Source organism: Lathamus discolor, chromosome 2, assembly GCF_037157495.1.
Source record: "Lathamus discolor isolate bLatDis1 chromosome 2, bLatDis1.hap1, whole genome shotgun sequence".
Taxonomy (NCBI): domain Eukaryota; kingdom Metazoa; phylum Chordata; class Aves; order Psittaciformes; family Psittacidae; genus Lathamus; species Lathamus discolor.
The window spans coordinates 9,278,995-9,292,576 of NC_088885.1; the positions used below are offsets into that span (position 1 = coordinate 9,278,995).

A 13,582-nucleotide genomic window follows, 5' to 3' on the forward strand; every position below is an offset into this window, starting at 1 on the left:
TCCCTAAAATAGTGACTGAAATCATATCAAATTTGACATCCTATCCGGTACAGTGTGAAGTTCTCCAAAATCCTGAAAAAGAAAAGCCAAGCCTAACAGCAGTGGGTTGGAGCGTAAACCTGGAACTAGAGCTTTTGTATTTGAAAGGAGGAAGGTCTTGCTCATACCATGTTACCTGTTCATGCAAGAAAACCTCCTAGGAAAGAAAGGGTGGTCTGTGGTTAGGTCAGTCGTTTGGCACATTTGGATACCAACGCTCAGTCATGCCTAGTAGTAAAAGGCTGCTCTCCCAATGCTTCCCAAAATAAGCTGGCTTTACGGGAGTGCTGCCATCGCTCACAGTGACCCTTGCTGTGCTGGTGATCGGCCTCCGGGTCAATCTGCTGGCATCAAGGTAAAAGAAGCATTCATGCAAGGGGCTTGAATACAGAGATGGATATTGCAAACTATATTCCAAAGTATTAAAGAAAATAATTTACCAATACCTATTTTTAATGCCAGTGACAAGTTTTGGCTGATGCACGGAGCTGAGGAAAAGGCTAAGTACCTATCACTACTGCAAAGGAAGTCTCTGAAAGTTGATTAAGACACATTGTAGATGACTTTGAAGTTTATAGCATAGTGAAGAATAGCCTTGTCTGAAATGATGCTGGAGTATTGTGGCTCAAGTGTTAGGCAAATGAAAATGAAAGAGGACAGCACCTGCCAAACAGCCATTGGTTTCGGAATTCCTGGTGAAATTGCTTTAGGGTGAAAGGGCTGGAACTGCAGGAGGAGTCATGTATTTTGTAGACCTGGAACAACAATGTGCTCATTAACCTTTGGCAGTAAAGCTGTAAACAGTAAAACTGTGAGTAGGGGCAGGCACCCTGTCATTGTGCCTGAGGCAGCCAAGTGGGTGATGGAGTACAGGCTATGCCATTCCCCAGAGCCAAACAGGGCCTCTGAGCATTCTCTTTCTGCAAGCGTGGCATTTAGCCAAAGGCTGGGGACGCCGAATCCAAATGGAAACATGTGGGACAGAGCTAGCACAGGTGACATGTGGAGTTGTCCTAAATGATACACCCCCAAAAAAAACCCCAAAAAGATGATCCAAGGGTGTTTTTGTGGAAACCAAAAAGCAGGAAGGAAACCAAAACAGCCCAACAAGGGAGCCAGGAGGACCTGTCCAGAAATGCAGGCAGAAAACGCTTGTAGGTAAAGCTTCTCAGAGGCTCATAGAAAAGTGGAGAGGAGAGGGGACAAATGTGTGTGTCCAAGGAGCAAAAAATGATGTACCGGAGCTGAAGGGTCCATGGGTGCAGCAGGACCAGGGCAAAGAGCCTGGGGATACAGCACGGGATTGCTGGGAGGAAAGAGGGAGTGAAGAGCCCTGCCTCAGAGGGGCTTTGGGCCCGGGGCGGGGGGTACAGCGGGTTTGCAGCAGCTCAGAAAGCTGCTGAGTGAACGGAAACAGGTCCTGCACACATGACTCGCTTACAAGCATACAAGGACAAAGGTGGTAACGGCATTGCTACTGCTAGTTTCCCCAAGGCAAGCTGTCCTGTGCTTAAAGTCGCTTTGGTGTTTCTGGTGGAGCTTTCGTTTCCAGAAGGGAAGGACATCAGCAGTTCAGCTGACAGGGCCCTGAGGGCGCTAAGAGGCTTTCATTACCCGTAACAGGCCTCACATGAGGCCTGCACACACGCCCTGCCCTTGCCCCCTGTGGCTTCTATTTAAAGTCAGACCGGGAGGCTCAGGCTCTTTTTGAGCTGTGCTTTCTTGGCTTTTGGGGTGTGCTTTGGACATATGTCGTAGGTAGCACTGTCTCTAGGCCTGTACCGAGGTCTCATCCTGCAGTGGCTTTCAGTGTGGTCAGCGTACCACTAGTAGTTGTTAGTGGTTTCTGTGTGCCACAGACACATCTCTTCATATGGAAGCAGAGAAAATTGTGCTAGCCCAAAGGTGGAAGATGCAAGGTGGGCGCATACAGAGGTGCTGAGCCTTCAAGGACAAAACATGCACTTCAATACCTAGCCAGCCTCTGAGCTTTCTAGAACGTGTTGCAGGAGGACAGACTGCGGAGCTTTGGGCAGGAAGCCATGTTGCCTGATGGTAAGTGCACATAAGGGTGAGAGGTATGAGTTTTGCATTAGCCTTTGTAGGTATATAGAAGAAACCCTAGTTCTTTTAAAAGCAAAATGTTTTCATCTTGACTTTCATATACAGGTTTAAAGCTTGAGAGCGCTGAGAGAAGGCAAGAGACTTGCTCTTAAAATTAGATAGTGCTGTATAATCTCAATGTAGGAGTGCAACAGCAGAGTTAGCCTTTCAGACAATGCAGTGTGCTGATAGTCATAGTCAGCTCAGTGTGCTTTAAAAGCTGCCATCTATCTGCTCTGGGAAGGTCGGAGGCAAGTGTGAGCAGTGGGACTCAGATTATAGTTGGGAAGGTTTGTACTTCTTGGTGGCGTGACTTATGTAGGGCTGGAGCTGTATAATGTCTGACAATAACAGCAGCTTGGAGAGGTGTGTAGTGTTCTGCAGGAGTAATTGCTAGTTAGGTTGTCAAGCCTGCCCTTGCAAGTGTGTCTGGCTGAACAGTGATGCTACATTGCCGTCCTGGGTTTCTCTCTTGTGTGGGTGAAGGCAGGAAGGGAGAAGGTTTTCTGTGAATGTTCTGGGAGTTCAGCTGTTGCAGTGTCTGCTCCCCCATGCAGAGCCCTCTTCGTGTTAACTCTGTGCTTCCCTCTTTTGCCCTCTTGAAAACTGAAGTACCTGCAGCAGCCTGTGCTTAATAGAAGCAACAAGGGAGCTTTCTGTGCTACTTTGTGACTGCTGCTAAAAGCAATTCAGAGTCCTTTCCATGACTTTTCTTGCCTACATCACTGAGGAGAAAAATATTCCAAACGAATATAAAGGTAAAATATTTCATTAACTTCCATTAAACATGCAGGATCTCTGTTGTGATTAAATATTAGACCATAATTACTGTAGCAATTTACCTAGTCAGAATGTGGTTTAGTTGTCACAAGCATTTCTATTGTTAAAATTAAGTGCATGTGAGATGTCTTGTCATGTTCCATCAGCAGGTCAGGACTAATTGACTCTGGAAAATAGTACTGGGCACATGAAGCTGAAGGGTAGCGTGCTTAGAGACAGATCCAAATAGTAGCACCTTTCACTGTTGTTTATACTTAATGCATTCCATATTTCCTTCTTTCTTATCTCCTCCTTGAGGGGTTTGGTAATTCAGCTTCATCCAATTACCTGTTCCTGAGGTGAGATGGGGAGCTGCAGTTCTGCTGGTCTTGGTGTTCATCTGTCCTTGCCCCTGTCTCCAGGAGACCCATTAAGGGCCAATACATTTTCCTGAGTCTTGTCTTAGTAACAGCACAGAGACACAGCTCAGGATGTCTGGAAGCAGGGTTTGGTTGGCACAACTGCTGTCCTCTCTCTTCATTGGCATTGCCGTTCTCAGATAGGCAGACTGTCAGCTACAGAGACCTGCTGTCTTGCCCCCATTGATAGCATTTAATGTCTCCAACTCAGACAATACTAGACAGTTTTATGGGTATAGTTTTTTAGGGCAAAACTATGACTAGTGTAGCAAATGTCCTTGCAATCTTGTTTCATTGAATCTTTTGAAAGACTTCTTTCCACTCTCTAGTTTTGAATGCTTTAGGAATATACAACTGGCAAAGAAGCTCAGGTGACAATAGCCTAAAATGTGGCATAGCCTAATGCATTTCAGAGATTACTCGAATGTCTTGTGTCTGTCTGTAATGTTCAGGTGATCTCTGTAATTAGCCCATAATCCTTTAATTCCTGAAAGAATCCTATTAAGCATAATGGAAAATTCAAAAAGAGCAGGAAAATATTAAGGCAGGCAGCATACAGGCTGACTCAGGAAATTGGGTTTATCTCACTTGTGTACAAGTGCCTTTCTCAACTGGATCTGCCACTTCTGTAAACATGGTCTTTGTAGATTTTAGTCAGTTGTAATTGAAAGCCAATGCCAGTAGATTTAATGCGTTTTTTAAAACATGTTCCTTGAAGAATATTTTTTTTAATGTTTTTAATGTAAACATTTTGTTTAATGACCTTTTTGTACTACTTAGAATAATGTAGCACATACGAATCTCGGGTTTAGGAGAAGCCATTGTATGGGCTGGACTGAAAGAATAGAATGCCATCAAAATGACCTATTTCTCTGAAATCGCTGGCAGTTTGTCAGACTGAGAGATTTAACTAATGGAGGCCTGATTTTTAACATAACTATGTAAATGGAATAATTTAAATCTCTTTTGAGGACAAGTAAAGCCAACTTCAGAGCATGCTACAAGGATCTGATGTAGTCCCAGCCACCTAAAATAAATTACTTTAATCTCAATGGTAAAATCATGTAAATCAGCACAGTTTGTGCAGCAATCAATCAACAGTTCCCTATTGCCAAGTGAAGTGGTGAATTTCTGCCACTAATGTATGGCTGATTGGCAAAAGCCAGGCTGTAAAGCGGGGGGGAGGTTAGGATCAGTTGAAACCACTGATACTTATTTTGACTCTGAAAAGAAGCTAAAATCCTCTTTAGGACTTCAAGTACTGTCTTTTAGGCTAGTACAGATGGCCGGTACTGTCCAGCTGTACTTGGACAAAGGGGAGCTCCTCTGGGCTTTAGACTGATCTAGACTTTATCACAAAGGCTTTCTCTTCTATGCTGATATAAGCTATAGAAGACTGTTCTCGGGTGCTACCTGTTCAAAAGACTATGTTGAACACTAGTCCAAAGGGAGATTAGCCTCTAAAAATAGGCCGTGTTTGGGGCTGTTCGCAAAGTAAATACTTGATATCAGACTGGAGACCTTGGAACATGGAGGGAAAAACAGCTGTATGTGTGTATCAGGTGAAAGACATCAGATATTAGATGGGTATTTGGGGAAGGAGAGAATATTCTTTAACAGCAATGAAAGCACCCAGGATAATTTCTTAAAGCTAAAGCAAATAAATATAGGGTGATGATAAATTTGCAGCCTGTAAAACATCGTACTTCATAAAACTTCAGTGGTTGTTGGAGCATTGGACTGTGCAGCAGAAACACAAGTTTGTACATGTAGACCATAGGATAGCACACTTTAAAGAGATGATTAGGAGTCAGTGATCCCCAAACCCATTATCATCAAATGCCATCAGGGCTGTCTTCCACATTTGTCAAAGGCCTTGCATTTCATAGAATCATAGATTGATCTCTTTGCTTGTGTGAAATGTCTTTACATAATAATGGAAGTTTTAGGGTACGGCAGGCTTCATGCTGAGACTTGCACATTGCTTTTTGCACTAATTAAGGCACTTTGAGGGTTTTTTTTAAGCTCTTAAAAGGAGGGTGGAAAGGAGGGAAAACCAAGCCAGCAAGCACAAAATCTTATCCTTTTCTGGTGGTGAGCAAGATGAACCGGAAATAACAGGAAGGAGACAGTAAATGACAGCTTTTCCAGCTCCTGTTCCTCTAATGTGGTTGGGGTGTGGGGTGGTAGAATAGGCATCTGGCCTCAGACGCTGGATCTGTGTTGGACTATGTGATGAACTCTGAGCTACACATAGTGAGAGGCGCTTTGGGACTTGAATTTGAAATGCTAATGTGAGTGGTTTACTGTATGTGCTGGATTTGGCTGGGATAGAGTTAATTTTCGTTATAGCAGTTTGTATGGTGCTGTGTTTCAGATCTGTGACCAAAATGATGATACTGTTATAGGTATTGCTGAACACTGTGCAGGATCAAGGCCTTCCCTGCTACTCATTCTGACACACCACCACTACACCCACCCTGTACTGAGGGGATGGCAGTGAGCAAGAAGCCGGGAGGGGACATAGAGAAGCAAATGACCCAGACTAACCAAAGAGATACTCCATGCTGTGTAATGTCTTGGACAGCAATAAAATGGAGAGAAAGGGAATTTAGTGAAGGTAGCATCTTTTGCTCAGGGACTGGGTGGGCATTAGTCTGTGGGAGGTGTGAGGTGAGTGCCTTTGCATCCCTTGCTTTATCCCCTCCCCTTTCACTTCTCCTTTGCTTATGAAACTGTTTTTATCTTGACACATGAATTTTATTATTCTTTCTGGTATTCTTCCCCTGTCACACTGGGGTGGAGAAGGGAATGGAGTTAGGAGTGGTGTAGTAATTACCTGCCTACCGGGGTTAATACCCAACAACTTACCTTCTTCCCTATGTCTTATTTTATACTCTTCTCATAAACATGCTTTCTCTCTTTTGGTTTTTGGTGTTTTTATATTAATAGCTAGCTGTAGGTGAGTACTGTTACAAAATACTTGACTAACAAGAAACTCACCTGTACATCTGTGAGAGCTTGAAACAATGAAATAACTCTTCAGGCTAAAGAGTATCGAGCATAATTTTGCTGTAGTGTGTAGTTTAATGTAGGAACTGGAAATCCTAGGGATCAGTAAAGGAAAAGCATCTTTGAGTGAATGCTGTTATTTGGATCAGGCTTTAGAAAGCAGGGAAGACTCAGCTCCTGAATCAGCTTATAACAGTTCTCTTGGCAGGGGGGGAGGATGGGAGGTTGTGGTTTATTGTTTGTTTTTTAATCTAGATCAGAATAGCTGACACTATTAATAGCATGTTGTCATGTAGTTAATAATGACTTAATTCACTGGACTCTACTAATCTGCTGCAGTTACTATAAATTAGCCTCAGTTTTTCTGTGATACCTTAATGGACACCAGATTTTGGAAGGGGTATAGTTTCTCTAACTGTGAAACTATTGTATACTATAAACCTCTGCATAACCTTGTCTTTACTCTGAATAGGATTGAGTGGTCCAATGCTCTCAGTATCAACATATTAGGGCCACAAATCTCCTGTGATTCCCTGTAAGACTGAAAAAAGCTGTGTGCTTATGTGCTGTAACCTCTACAGTAGTCTATGCAAAGCTTATCTGTTCAGCATGAAGCCAAGCAGCACTTGAAAACTTCCCAGGAGTACATGAAAGGTTTGCTTCTGTCAAAAAGCCTATCAAAGTTTAAATGCCTGCTAGGGTTATAAAACTTGTTGAGGTCCTGTGGACTATGAGGCTCTACCACATGTTGTAGGTATGGCAGATCTGACTGGAGGCCCTGTTCTCATTAGTCCTTTTCTCACCCTTCTATTGATCATTCCAATCACCATTTCCGTGCCTACTTGTACCCATAAACTAGAGCATCTTTGTGTAAAAAAAAAAAAAAACAAAAAAACAAAAAAACTAAACAAAAAACCCCAACAAAACAAACAAAAAAACCAACCAAAACTGGAGTTGCTGTTAAGAAATTTCACTTATCTTTTACACATCCAAAGGCATTACTCTGATTTGCTATGCAATAGAAACCATTCCGTAGTCAAATCTGAGCAGTGGCACTGCAGGTAAACAATACAGGCATGCTACAGTCATGACTTTCATCAGATGCTTTGTGCTGTCCTGTGCAGGAAGAGTTAAAAGACAAATGGTGGAGCTTACTACTAATAAAACATAGTACATTGCCCTGGGTTGAGCAGCAGCGGTCATTTTTCTCCTTCTTAGGAGCTAGTGCAGTGCTGTGTTTTGATCTTTTGGCCTGGGAACAGTGCTGATAACACCGATGTTTTCAGTTGCTGTTCGAATGTTTGGTCTGGCCAAGGACTTTCTGAGCCTCATGCTCTGCCAGGGAGGAGGAGAGGCTGGGAGGAAGCAGAGACAGGACACCTGACCTAAACTAGCCAAAGAGGTATTCCATACCACAGCACGTCGTGCCCAGGATGTAACTGGGAGTTACCCGGAAGGGCTACAGGGACTGCAGGGTTGGAGGAGGTATCGGTCGGTGCTCGGCTGGGGGGAGTGGGGCGAGTTATCAGTCAGCTGGTGCTGAGGTGTTGTATTCTTTCCTCTTGTTATTTCCTTTAGCATTATTATTATTGGTGGTAGCAGTAGTGGTTTGTGTTATACCTTAGTTACTAAACTGTTCTTATCTCAACCTCTGGGAGTTGCATTCTTTTTGATTCTCCTCTCTGTCCCTCCAGGAGCAGGGGGAGGGCAAGAAGGGGGGGGAGTGAGTGAATGAGGTTTGTGGTTGGGTTTAAACCACGACATACATCTTGTCCATTCTGGAGTCCATACGTAAGTAGGTGAAAGCTTTGAAAATAAGTTTCAGAAGCCGGAGCTGCTGTGCATCGTATCCAAAGACAGCCTTAATTACTTAAATAAGTAACTAGCTAGATGCAAGCCCAGAGTCTTGTTAAACAGCAAAAATAAGGGGGGTTGGACCTCTTTATTCTTATTTGTGTTGTTTTTATAAACTTGTAATGGAAACAGAGGAGGTCAGCCATTATATTGCTGTGTGGTGATACTAACCAAATGTATGTAATAGAGTATGTAAGAACAGTTATTAGAAAAGCTGTTAGATCTAAAGCGCTATGGTAGATCCCCAGTTCTAGAACATCTTGCTTAATTGCTTTGTCTTGAGCATTCAAGACTTAGCTGGTGCTATTTCTGAGGAAAATAAGGTTATAAACAGGATTCATGCAGGGAGATTTAACTAAAACTGGGTTTATATCTATATGTATGTATATGTCCCACATGAAGATTTGGTTTTGAATGATGTGTATGAATAGCAGAAAGAAATGTACCTAATTATTTCATGTTCAAGGTGATTCTTGTAGCTCAGGGGAAAGTACAGAGTTGTTTAAATGACAGGCTTCTTTTTACTCTGAAAAGTAAAAAGCTAAATCTGGAGGTTTAGAAAGTATATGTTTTTTGTGTGTAAAATAGATTATTTCTCTATAGGGACGAAAAAAGAAAGGGGTAGAGTGCAATACTGTTCTGATCAGTTATAGCTGATGTGGCTTGCTTTATTTTTTCTTTGAAATGTTTACGGTATGCTTTAGTCATGTTGATGCACTGCAGTTTTGACCTCTTTCAATTTCTTCTTTCTTTGTAGCATCTTATTTTAAAGCCCAGGTTCTGCAAAGTAACAAGATTAGTCTTCTGCACTACAAGAGTGAGCTAAGAATGATTGAAGACAATCCTGGGATGGTTTGAAAGTGCTTCCTAGTTATGTCTTGGACAGCATTGCAACTTGGAGGTATTTCTCCCTGAGAGTAGGGCTACAATAACATGACATTCCTTCAGAGTTAGTGAGGGTATCTCTATGGAGTGCAGCACTGTGCTGTGTTGACAGATTTATTCACAGCTTTGAATACACTTCATCTGAACTTGTTCATGCCTCTTTTTATGTTCCTGTGCAAACTGATCTTTAATGCTCAAAGGAGCAGGAGGCAACAATGCCTGTTTGTGGCCAGGCTATTCCTGGAAGTAGATGCAAATAGCAGCATTGCTATGGTATGAATAATACAGCTGTGTAGCATGGGTTTGATACCTGCAATGGCAGAGTGACCTGTGTGTGCACAAGTCATCAGGTGCTTGCAATGATCTGCCCCATGTATGATGCTGGCTAAGTCCCTCCCCAAAGCCCCTTTGATTAAGGGGCTTATAGCTTTTATGAGGGGCTGCCTCACATCTTGTGTTGGTTGCAGAGCAGAGGAAACTTAACATACACTCAATTTGATGGTGTTTTCTTCAGAGTTATTCAACTTGATTGTGGATCAGCACAGTTGGGTTTAAGACTGTTTTTTGATCTTGCTGCAAACAGCCTTTGTGAAGTCTCTTGAGCAGCTATGCATCATGACCTTACAGCAGCTTACTTGGAATGTGGCGGACATGATAGCAGTTAATCTTTTCATATCTGGTAGATATAGCCCTCCCAGCCCTTTGCTGGGGTGCACCAGGGTAAATAAGATTTGTGCCCATGTCACACTTCTGTAATTAGAAGCCAAATATTCAGGAACTTCGGCCAATGCACATCACAGTGCAGCTACTGCACCTCCTGTCTGGAAGGCTGTGCTAGAGTGGGCTTGCATAGAATTTCATGACAAGCATAATTATGTGTAATGTCATTCGTGCTGTTTGCAGAACATAGCATGGGGTGATAGTTACTGCTTTTGAGAAGTGTACAGTGTTTTCTGAAGTAATTTTTAAATATGATTCATGTGAAAAACTGGCATTGGCAGGCTTTGTAGCTAAACTTCCTATCCTTAGGAGTCCTTCATTTGGTTGCATTTTAAAACCACAGTTTTAGACAGTAATAGGAAAGGATGATGAAGGGAAAATAAATAAAAATAAGTTTGTTTCTGAGAACAACAGTGAATCCAAGGAAAGTTGGTTTTAATCTGAATCATTGTAGTTTTACATTGATGACTGCTCTACTTTTCTTCCATTTAGCGCAGAGGGGAGTTCTAGCCTTTCAGCATCTTTAAATTCTCCTGTGACACCACTTGACAACCTCATCATCCTCAAGTACATATTGTTACCAGTTATCTTGCCTGCTTTGCCTTTTATCTCTCCATGCTCAGAAAAGACATCGGATAAGATATGTTGAAGTAAGTAGGAGCCTTCTAGTGAGTATTAAGGCCTGTAAAACTTTCCATGTGGCCAGATCTGTGAGCCCACTGCTTATGATAAGTCTGTAAGATGGAATCAGAGTATTCTCATATGAATCCATCTCAGAAGACTTCGACAAAATTCTTTGCTATTTCAATAAAACTATAAATTTTCCAGAAAAAAAACATTCTTCAACAGGATCCAATGCTTTTATAATACTTCGAAAGCCCATCCATATTTCATTCTTCTAGCTAATCCACACATTTTATCCAATATGAGCATTTGGATAGCATTTGGATAAAACAATCTAAACACACTTGAAAACCTCTGTAATAAGATTCAAGATGAGATCATATGAAAGAAGAATCATAAATACGAAGTCTAGGTTGAGAACATGTACAGAGATTGTGCAACTCATCTGTCTCTAAAAGCAGGGTCTTACGTAATAGAATCCATAGCTCCATCAAGATCTTTTCAGGGCAGCCTGTTCTCCTGTCCAACTGTGTTCAGCGAAGAATTTTCTTCAGAACTGCTTGTGAGGCAAACTGTAATACAGGCTTACATAATCTGCAAGTAAACAGATGTTACACACAGATTTTCTCACAGACTGTTTGATTCATGTTGCCATGCATGACATGAATTCACCAAAATGTATTTACAACATGGATTTGGGTGATTTTCTAGGCATGGCAGTGTGAGTCAAACTTGGGGATATGGTCCTCATTGCTGTGGCTATTGATAGCTATTAAAATGGTATTTGAACTAAGCTTTCCTCTTTTTATAAGGCTGCAGTTGTTAGAGGGTGGTCTGTTGCTAAGGATATTACTTGGATCTTTATGAATCTTGGGCAGTGAGACTGCCTGGTTTTTCTTCTCTTGTCTGGTAGGAATACTTCTGTTCCTGAGAGACTAGCAGGAAAAGGAAAGGTAAAGAGATGCTGGAGCCTTGTTCCTGTCCTGCTATCCTGATGCTAGTCATCTACTGATGGCACATCTCTGCTGTGGTCTTAGCAGTGTACAAGTTATCTGGTCTTCATGCTAACATTCCTGAGTCTTGCTTATGGGAGCAGTGACTTGGGAATGGCGTTTTCTCTGACAGACTATTATTTTAACAATTTTCATGCTGTTTCTTGTAAACACGCATGCAATGCCATTCATATTTAACTTGTTCCATTCTTAACATGCCCATCACACATACCTACAATTCAGACTTGCCCTAAGAATGTGCCATGAACATATTGCAGAGCCATGTTTGACTCGTACATGTGTACATTAATAATGTTTGCCAGTAGAAGAAGCAGTTGACAGTTATTTACTACAGATCTCTCTCAATTGTGACTACCCACAAACTTCTGAAAAAAATATCCAAATACCCTTGTTTATGTTAGAGGAAATTAACTGAATATGACTTGAGGGTAAGGTATTCTAATCCATACCTGCAATCACTGTCCAATTTGGAGAAGACATCTCTCCACTAAGCCATTTCTAACATAAGAAGCTATGGTAGAATTAGTCATGTTAAAATACTTTTATTTATCTTCCTTAATCTCATAGTGCTGTGAAACTGCTGCTGTTTCTGTCACTTTGACATATAACTCTTTCCAAAATTTGCCTAAACACAGTAATTATTCCTAACTCTTCTTCTGACAATTGATTAGAACAGGTTCTGAGGATAAAACAGTGTTTATAATTAGTTTGAACATTAGTTTGAGTCCATAATGCTTAAAAATAGGAAGTGCTATTTGCTGTTATTAAACCGAAGAGCCCTTCATCAAAGTCATCAGAAACATCATTGGCTCAAAGTGAGGGAATTAGTGAAGTGTAGGCGGTATGTCACTCACTGCTTTCCTTCCTGAAGAACACACAGAGCAAGAGGACTATATTTTTATGACTCTCTTTAAAAATAAGTACTGTGGCCTTTCAGCACAGCTAAGTATAATAATCTTATCTGTCACACTGGGAAATAGAACTTGTTTATTATTTTCCTTCTAAACAAAACACATTAGGAGGCCAATTACATTACTCTACTGAAGTATGACATGGAATAAAAACTTGAACTATTCCATACAAAGGACCACATTGTGCTCTAAGTTATTGTTCTCACCTAGACCAAGCTTTCACAGAAGTCAGTGGGTGTCTGTTAAGTACTTCAGTATGTAGGCTGGAGTATTCTGATTTGAAATGTAAAGACACTTCATATCAAACACTAGTTAGCAGACTGGATGGCTTTTTAGATAGCCTCATTGGTGAAGGAGGAAACTGAAGGCATGAATGCTTCTCTAATAAATCATTGTATGCCATCTCTCTTCTGTAACTACATTGTGCAAACTCCAGCTGTAAAACACCTGCTTACATAGCTCTATCAGCTTTATTTATATATATATGCTCAAGTGTTTCCCCTTACTCCCACTGTTTCTGATGCAGGTCAGAATCCTTGTACTTCTCTAAGTGCCAAATCCACATTGCTGAGACACTGAATTACTTGCTCCCCATTTTCAAGAGTCTAGAGAAGGGCTGAAGTGGAGTTACAAGTTCTCTCTGCCTGGTCTAAAGAAATCCTCAAGCTACTTTAAATTAGCAAGTTAATGTAGAGGGAAACAATCCAGTATTCATCACTTCTCTGGGCTGGATGCTTCTCAGTTCATCCATCAATGTGAGTTAGAGCTAACTGAGTGTGCAGGACCAGCTCCAACTCCTCCTCTCCATATAAACTGATGTGGCTTCAAAGCTGCTTTGCCTTCATAGCTAATAAGGGGAGAACTTCTTTTTGGAGGAGGAGAACACAAGCTGCCTCTGAAACCTCAATGTAGGTGGCACCTTCAACCAGAGTCAATATGGTGTGGGCTTTTCCCCACACAGTGTTTTTCTGAGGCTTCTGTGCCTGAGTTGTACTGGGAGGTAGGAAAGGCTTCTCTTATGAGCAAAACAATCACAACTCCCCTGAAAACAGACATTATAAAGCTGGGGAAGACCTTGTTCTACCCTCATCCCTGCTGCGGGCATATTTCATGTCAGGAGCACAGAAGCTCCTGGTGTCTCCATCTGCAGCTTATTGTCCTCTCCCTGCCTTCAACCTCAGCACAGGTTTTAAGGGCCATGACGTTGACTTGAAGTTATGACTGCTCATGTCCATCTACTGAA

At 41.7% G+C, this 13,582-nt stretch overlaps 1 long non-coding RNA gene across 2 annotated transcripts in view; it reads left to right on the forward strand.

Moving 5' to 3' along the window:
• Positions 1-1,784: 1,784 nt before the first annotated feature.
• LOC136007649 (uncharacterized) overlaps positions 1,785-13,582 on the forward strand; it is a 103,769-nt gene continuing 91,971 nt past the window's right edge. For both annotated transcript variants that reach the window (XR_010609786.1, XR_010609787.1), the window contains exon 1: positions 1,785-2,094. This is a non-coding gene — a long non-coding RNA (uncharacterized LOC136007649). The remainder of the gene's footprint in view (positions 2,095-13,582) is intronic.